Source organism: Aplidium turbinatum, chromosome 16, assembly GCF_918807975.1.
Source record: "Aplidium turbinatum chromosome 16, kaAplTurb1.1, whole genome shotgun sequence".
NCBI lineage: Eukaryota > Metazoa > Chordata > Ascidiacea > Aplousobranchia > Polyclinidae > Aplidium > Aplidium turbinatum.
Window position 1 is genome coordinate 3,742,729 of NC_137487.1, and position 9,349 is coordinate 3,752,077.

Consider the following 9,349-nt stretch of genomic DNA (forward strand, 5'->3'; position numbering starts at 1 on the left):
GGTGAGACGACCATTAATTAGGTTTTGCTGACACTGAATAAGCCAAGAGGTGCGAACAGAGAAAACAATTAAGGAAACACTGGCCGAACAAAGAAACCATAATGTAGAAACATGTAGAATAAACCTAAATTTACAACATTAGGTTCTATGCTTCACCAATATCAAAAAATGTTGAAACGAGCTTCAAGATAAATTGTTCATCTTCAATCTTTAATATTTCCTGCAGAACTATCAACAATTGTCCGCGCAGTTGTTGTTTATCAATGATCGTGATATCGTGTTCCTATCGTGATATGTGATTCGTGATATCGATATCGTGATCGTGAACGAGATATCAATGATAGTGACAGGAACAGGACAGTTAGTTTTGCCCGAACATTCCGCTTCTAACTATATAACTCGTGGCAAACCGAGCAGGCTATTGTTATAAGTTAAATACAAAACTATCAACAATGAATAAGTTGGTTGTGTTCGCTTTGCTCTTTGCCGTGCTACTTCTGTCTGCGGATGCATTAACAAGAAGAAGAAGGTTTGTAACATTTAACTAAAATTAGTTTCTGTATTAATTTGTTTAAACGCCACATTACCTAATTACTAGGGCAACTAAAAGTCAATAAAGTCAAAATTTTTCTGCCTTGTTCAAAGTTTATAAAACGTCCATAAACAAAATTTCAGGCTGACACGAAGAGAGGTTTCAAAGTTATTACTTATTAGGTAAAAAAGGTCAAATTTCATGATTAGGTCACAATTTTCTTTTAACTTAGTTTTTCTTCTCTCTATTGATATTTTATTAAAACTACACAGATACTGATTTTTTGTTGCAATTTCTGTTGCTATTCTGACGTAATAATCCATTTGTTGCAATTTCTGAGGTAATAATCTTGTTTCGCCGACTACTGACGATTGAATATTAAGTAGGCTAGGCGTGGAAGGCATGTAACGTGGTCTTTGTTCTTGGTTAGGTGAATTCTCAAACCACAGTCTCTATATTACTAGTCTGGAAGGCTAACGAAAAAGGCAGTTGTCGTCGCTCGTGAAACAGCGCTCCTAGTGGTGGTAGGGTATATTATGAAAGCAAAGCACCAAAGGTATGCAAATACAGGCATATTGTCTACTATCAATGGTGAAATTGTGAAAGAGATTGTGGTTGCAGACTTGTTTTTAACTAATGTAGAATATTTAGGATGTTAGTTCCAGTATTTATCTAGAAAAATTCGTTTGGTTTACTTTTCTGAGGCTTAGGTTAGCATGACTACAAGTAGTTAAAAGATGATGTGAGTTCAAATTATTAAGGAATTGAATTTTGGCTTCTTCAGCAGAAGACCAAAACATAGGTTGTTGAAAGGCTGGTTAGTAGATAAACTTTTCTGCCAGGAATATTAGGCACTGGTTATAGTTTAAAGGAAGGCACTTGTTGCCAATGGAAGTTGACCTAGACTCAAGATTAAACAGTAGGCTATTTTTGTCTATTAATAATAATATTTATTTGCATCAGACAAAGCTGTCCATATCCAAAACAACGAAATAATACACAAACTGCAAATGCACAAAATCTCACTAAATATGCTATCAACTGTTACAAGTTTACAGACAATAGTACGGTAGTGTTACAAGTTAGAAGAACTGAAAGTATTCAGAACGATAAAAACAATCAGATGACATGGCAGCCATCAAAACTAGACAATAGCATACATAGAATTATTATAATGAAGACGGTAATTTGATTTATGATGGCAGTCGGACCTCATCAAGGAGGCAACAATAGAGTTAGACGAAACTTCACATCTTCCAACAAAAGAAAAAACATATTTCCGAAGTAATGCATCAAATGTTATAATGTTGCACAAGACTTGATGTTCACGTACGCTATAGTGTTTAGGCAAATTGTGTATAATTCTAAATGCATTATTGAAGGCAACACGCAGGCGATTAATGTCACGTTGATGATAATTTTCCCACAGATGACATGCATACATTGGAGTACAATATGAACGGAATAGAACATTTTTAATATCACTGGAGCACTTGTAAAATTTTGATTTTAATTTGTTGGCAGAACAGTAGATTGATCGCACTTGTCTATTTATATCTTTGTCATCACACATTGCTGTGTCAAGAAAAACACCCAAATATTTGACACTGTCTACGAATTTGATCGCACTTCCATTGAGCCGTACAATTGGATTCAAATTGAACTTTAAGTGATTGGTTTGGAAGTACATAGCAAATGACTTTTTGCAGTTAAAAATGACATCGTTAGAAAGCGCATAATCTTCACACACATTCAAGATACTCTGCAGACCATGTACACTTGGAGAAATACAACAAATATCATCAGCAAACATGAGATGATTGACAAGTGTATTGCCTATGTAACAGCCTGCCTTGGTTTTGCTTAACACAGTCGATAGATCATCCATATACACAGCAAATAAGTAAGGACTGAGGACACCACCCTGTTTGACACCATTGCTGACAGAAAAAGACTGTGAGTAATGACAACCCCAGCGTATGTACATCCGCTGATGGGTATACCAATAAACAATTAGACGAACAAGGCAAATCGGCACTCCTCGTTGAATTAATTTCTTGAATAGGAGGTTGTGGTTTACCCTATCAAATGCTTTCGAAGCATCTAAAAATACAGAGAAAACAGGACTTCCACGTTTTCTGTAGTAAGACACAGCTTGCTTAAGTACAAAAATGCACATATCTGTGCTATGCTTAGGTTTAAAGCCAAATTGATTATCATTTGTTGTGAGATAGTCATTAATGAAAAAAAGTACAACATGCTCAAATAGTTTAGAAATGACCGTAGCAAGAGCAATAGTTCTGTAGTTTGCAATGTCTCTTACGTCACCAGATTTGTTTCTAACAATGGGAACTAATTCGGTTTTAAGACAAACATTTGGCACATACCCATGAACAAGGCACATATTAAAAAATGATGAAAGATGTACACTGATACTGGAATCTGCATAAGCAATGTGCTCAGAAGATATTTTATCACAACCAACAGAGCAATTTAATGGTAATTTATGAAGCAAAGAAGAAACTGTGTCAGCAGAGGTCAGAAATTGGCTAGTATTGTGATAGCCATGTACAGTGTTTTTTTTAAGGTGTTTTGGGGGACCGAAACGGTCCCCCAAATTTCTCCAGCGGTTTCCCAAAATTTGGACTTGCAACTACAGTAGAAAAGTAATGGTTGTTTCTCGCTATGTCTTGTCGATAATACGAATATATCCTACGATCAATAGTTCACGTCCGGAAAAAAGAACAAGTGGAGGTACAGCTAACAGCTGAATCAAAGAGTCATTCACAAAAGAAGTGCACCTTCGATACTCGTCAATGTTTATTTTTGATTTATGGCGCATAATGATCAGTTTTTACGTGTGGAAACATAACAAGCAGAAGCCAACAAGCACACTTTGTTTGATTGTGCAGCAAACTTGTTTGGCGGCCGTGTTGGGCAGGCTGTTTGGTCGCTTAAAACTTGCGGTCTCTTAAAACTACTTAGCGGTCACCCAAACCAAACCTTAAAAAAAAACCTGGCCATGTATATCATTTAAGTGAGATGAAACAAATTCTTCATTGACAACTTTTTTACCAGTCGAGTTTAGCAATTGATTAAAGTGACACATCCACATGTTCGAAATGTTTTTACTTCCAACAGCACTTCCGACAGAGGTAGGTAATGAACATCTTTGTGATCCAGACTGTCTAATTTTATCCCAAAATGTTTTAAACGAGGAGTCAGCATGAAATGCTTTGGCAATGGCATCTGCTTCATGCTGATCTCTGTTACTTTTGCACTTTCGTAAAGAAGATTTGAATATTTTACGAGTAGCAGACATGGCCTTGCGTATGCTGCCAGTTTTAGGTTTGCCACCTTCAACCCAGTTCAGGTACTTAGCTCTGGCTTGCTTGTGGAGGGACTTGACAGTACTGTTCCAACCAGGAGTTGAATAAGTAGATATTTTCTTGTTTTTAACTAAAAGAACTTTTCTTGAGGCATCTAGGAGAACCTCTACGATACTGTCATAAAACTTGTCAATCTCCTTTAAATGAGATTTATCACAGCAGAGAGAGTTTTTACATATGACGGAATCAGCTTGCAAAGAGATATGAGCTAACCTGTGTTTGGTTTCTTGAGCATAGCGTTCTAATTGCTGCTGAGATGCTGCTTTCCAAGAGAAAGTACTTGAATTGGTATATTTGGGATCAATGAAATCCAATTTTGGAAGCGACTTACAGTTGAAATTAACCGATAAGGGTCGATGGTCAGATATAATATAGTCATTGAGGACTTCTACCTTACAGATGGATTGGTGTAGAGCGGTGGAAGTGACACAATGGTCAATCCAGCTACATGTCCCATGAGCATCACTGATGTAGGTAAATGATTCAGCAGGTAACAGGGCCATGTCTGAAATAATCAGGTCCTGGTCTGCACAGAAGCTTTTGAACATGCTTCCAAACATGTTTTTGTCACTTGCATTAAAGTCACCTAGGATACAAGTGTTGTTGCTTGAGCAGTCAAAAAGCATACTTTCTAATTTACCCAAGTATTCTAAGTATTTGTCCTCATTGTTATCACAGCAGTCTATAAATAGTCTATAAAAAGTCTATAAATATATATATATGTACACTGTACAGGTTATTAATACTGAAGAATTTTTAAAAGAAATTAATTACATTAAGTAAATCTAGATAAGGTTATATCAGACATGTGCAAATTATGATGCACTGGTCAAATCTATACTTAACACAATCAACAATTTTGCTGTTCATTAAGAATATGTGAATTACAGTCAAAAAATTCTCCCATTCTTGTGGCTAGTTTTCTAGGTTAGGCCCAATAAGTTTATTCTAACTTGCCATTGAATATTTATTGTTTGTCAGTTTACACTACAGACTGCAGATGTACTGGCAAAAAACTTGTTTGTTTACTACTGATAAAAATATAAGATTACGTATGTCATCTCCTTTCTTGTTCCACTTAAGATATTTTGCACCAAAATGAAGAAGTGCATTTGACATGACACATTTGTAGCCCATATATTATGAGTTCTTATTCATTACCGTAACCATGATTGATTTTGAGCCAATTCCACTAAAAATATGCTTGTGATAATTCTCGTAAGCACATACATACGGTAAGCAAAATAACTATGTTTGAATTAAACACCGATGGGCTAAGGTATTGGTAACTTACTTTTGAATGCAAACAGCTAGCTTCATAGAAAAGGAAATACAGCACTTCTATATTTCAGATATGTCACATTTAGCATGTTACTCGTGGGCCACTCATGATATAGAAAACAATTTATATGCATAATACAAATAGAGAATGTTCATAAATACAGTATATGTTTATTACAATACAGCAATAAGTGTACAGAAAGGTTTTTTATTATATTGTTTTAAAAAGTCATTAAAATGTTGTCACAATGTTTGGAGGCTCTTCAAGACATGAGTGAAGAAGAACTTATCGTACAATATTTTTGATGAGGTATGTTTAACTACACTTAATACTTTTGCAGCTTACTCGTTAACAATTCTCCGCAACAGCATTATCTGTTAACCGGGTTATTGTGATTATTCTTGTATTTTTTGTTTTTGTCTTTTTGCATGTATGGTAATTAATATGGACTTATTGGTCTGATGCAAATAAATAGTAATAATAATATTATCAATATCAAATTTGGAAATGTAGCCAATGAAATACATAACTGCAGGTTGAAAAAGTTAGCTTTCGAAAGCATAATATGCAATATACACCATTATGATGGTGCTACTTTAGAAGTGCATTAATTTAATAATTCCGTAGCTACTAGCTATATTTACATTTTGAGGTACCGGTAATGAACCTTCTTTGGGTGCCAATTTTTGCATACTATATATAGCAATTGAATGTGACTTATTTTACACAAAACATATGCATTACATTACTGGTACGGTATGCTAAAGAACTGTGGCATCAAATGGTCACCCAAGTTCGGAGACATTAATGGCACTTGCTGAAGATGATGCATTACTGAATTTATTTGTATTTTACAGTTGAATGAAGATTTGGAAGGTGGAAATTCGCCTATGACGGGGATATTTCCTTCGAAAAGTGGGGTATTACACCGACATATTGCGCGCAATGAAATTAACAGCCTTAATCTGCCTAATGCATATCATGACTATCGTGAAGAAAGCTTATTGCCAGACTTGGACTGTGCAAGGTATACAGCAATCCATACAGAAACCCTCTACAAAGGCGCTTTTGAAGAACTTTTCTAGACCCTTACTATGTTAACGTGTATTGTTTTCGCTGCGATGGTCAGAAATAAAAAAAAACTGAACTTAAGTGCTGTATGTGTATGAGAAGTCATATTTTTTGCCACTACAAGACTTCTTACATGGTAGAAACAAAACAGCTAAACAATCGCATAAGCTGAACAGTGCACTACGTAGCACTCTGAAAAGTATAAGCAATTCTAAAAGCAAACATTGAAGGAGAATTCCTGTTGTATTTTGTCGTCCGTTTTTGATTTGTACAATAAACATCATAGCAAACTTTCATCGTATGCTTTTCAAGCTGATTTCATAGCACATTACTTTGAAGAATAAAATAGGCTTTCTATTAACACCGTAACTTAAATAAGGCGCGGTATGCCGGAGTAGTTAGTCTAATGTTCACTCTCGACATTAGATCCCTTTACTGCAGAGTACTTTACCATATCTAAAGTTTTGGCGGTAGCCTAGTGCTAAACATTCGAACTGTAGGCGCGGTATCACATTCAACTCTTTGACGTTGTCGACCGAAGTAGTGTTCTGCACCAGCAGCAAACGTTTCTCAAATTATTGCTGGTAAGGACAGGCATCTGAAGCTTTACTTAGTAGCATCTTCTCTCTATTGACATCCCCAACTAAACCTGAAAATCAATGACCTATATCATAAATAACATTTAACAATGCATGTTACAATTAGCACACATGTTCATCACTAATCAACTATACACAGGGATCATGCCAGATTAGTGAATCTTCTCAATATACGAGTACATTAGCAGTGAGCACCATATGCTTATTGCTTAACCCTTAGGCGGTTGGGCTCCTGGAGTTTTGCTCAGTTTGGGGGGGGGCTGTCGATTCTTCTTATGCTTTAGGAGTGATATCTCTGTTATTTTTTAAGGCACGGTTTCAAAATTTGGGATTCACTTTGTAAAACTATTCACGCAGAGCATATCCGAAAATTAAAACTATGCAAATTTTAGAACTGCTTATATACGTTGAAATGTTGATGTGACTTATGACGTTTAAATTATTTGGTATTTTTTGATAGAGTAATGAAAAACATGCATTGCAATGTTGTGATGAAATTTTTTTTACATAATCTCAATTTAAATCATTTGATTAACAAGACATGGGCCAAATTAATTGCTTTCATCAAGCTGGTGGGAAAATTTTGAACAATAGAATTAGAAATATTTCAGAGGATGTGCTGAGAAATGCCTTATATCTCTCAATTTATAACCTTTATTCGCTCAAAATTTCAGCTCAATAGAGGTGAATAAAAGTTAGGAAAAGTCAAGAAATCTCGTAGTCGCAGCCTCAGTGGTTTTAGAGATACAACTGTTGATACAAAAAAGTTGAATTGACAGCCCCCCCCCAACCTTCAAAGGGTTAAATTAAAAAAAAAGAAACATTATATGTGTGACACATTACGTGATTCACTAGGCATAAGCTCTTAATGTTTACTAATGTCAACCATCATGACATACAACATATAATTACACTATTTTATTATGTTGATCTTACCCGATGAAACTGTTTTTCCCACTGTGCTGTTGAAACAGAAAACCTTTTGTTTTCACCACTTGGAACTTTGTACAAACAAAATCCCATATTTGTAGTGCTGTTATACATTATGGTAAACAGCAGTTTATTCCACCACATTTACGCTTAACTTGCGACACTATCAATTTAAATAAACATAACTAAGACAATAAGTAGACTAATTGACCTTCAAAAAATGACATGCTTAAGCTAATAAAGAATAAGAAATTACAACACAAAGGAATTTTTGGGAGTGACTATTTTGAGTGCCATTGATTGAAACATATCAACTTTTTGTTGTATCACTAAATAAAACAACTTTATACACTTTTTTATAATAAGTGTCAACTGAATTATTTGATCAATCAATGTTTTTGGAAATGATACTTATAAGTAGCATCTGCCAATTACGGTACTAAGTTCAAGCCTACTTCAGCTTAAAGCTTCCACAAATATTTAGTAATTAAACCCTTCAATTATTAAGCTGCTGTATATACAGTACTTCCCAAGTAGCAAAGATTGGCGTCTAGCCAGCTACACGCTAGCGAAGTTATTGGCGATGCGCCGGCGATAATCGCCAGCCAGCCGCCACCGATCTGCTCATCGTTTAACCGGCGTAACGCTGACGAAAATCGACAATAAAGTCAGCGGCGCGTAAGCGCCCCGAACTTGAAAGTCGCTCAAGTCAGTTAACGGTGCGCTGTCTGTACGTCAACGAATTTCGCTAAACTTACTGGCACGTTTTTCTGGCTGCGCGCGCTGTCGCTTGGCTGACGAATGCCGCCCTGCTGAAGCCCTTTTTTTCGGCCACCATCAGCAGCTGTTGTTTTGCGAAATTACCAAAACAAAACAGTAAAAGTTTTGGAAGCATTTTGTGTATTAATTGTCTTTTTGTGATTAAAACGAGACGCAATTCAAGAATGTAAAACAACGAAAACAATGAAGATTTTTAATACATAGTCTTCCCACAGCTCCATTTTCGTGATAGCCTACAATGCTAAAAAATGATTCAGTAATTAATGAGTGGCGGTTTTTACGATCATTTGTAATACAAATAACAAAACAATTTACACGTCCAAACCATGTGAGAGCAAAGCTAGACTATAAACATGAGGTTATTTAATAAAAGCCCAACAGCTGTTAAGTGAATTTTGACAGTTATCGGGCAAACAATAATTTTTAAGGAAGAAATTCTATTAAAAAAAACTTTCTTGGTTTTCGAAACTACAATGGGTGTGATTCAAATTTTTGCTTGCAAGATTTACCCTACGGTAAGGGTAAGTAAAGTTTACTCCCGATTAGAAACCAATTGTGTACTACAACTACACTATCATAACTATAGTTATATAACTATAAGTGCATATAGTTATATTTAGTTATATGTCGTTATATATGACTATATATAGTAATATATATATATAACTAGTTTCGAAAACCAAGAAAGTTTTTTTAAATAGAATTTCTTCCTTAAAAATTATTGTTTGCGCGAAAACTGTCAAAATTCACTTAACAGCTGTGGGGT

The 9,349-nt window shown here is 35.4% G+C and overlaps 1 long non-coding RNA gene across 2 annotated transcripts in view; it reads left to right on the forward strand.

Moving 5' to 3' along the window:
* Positions 1-440: 440 nt before the first annotated feature.
* Positions 441-9,349, forward strand: part of LOC145785971 (uncharacterized) — a 167,884-nt gene continuing 158,975 nt past the window's right edge. Inside the window, exon 1 of one of the 2 annotated variants that reach the window (XR_014291229.1) lies at positions 441-529. This is a non-coding gene — a long non-coding RNA (uncharacterized LOC145785971). The remainder of the gene's footprint in view (positions 530-9,349) is intronic. The other variant, XR_014291228.1, reaches the window with a different exon arrangement.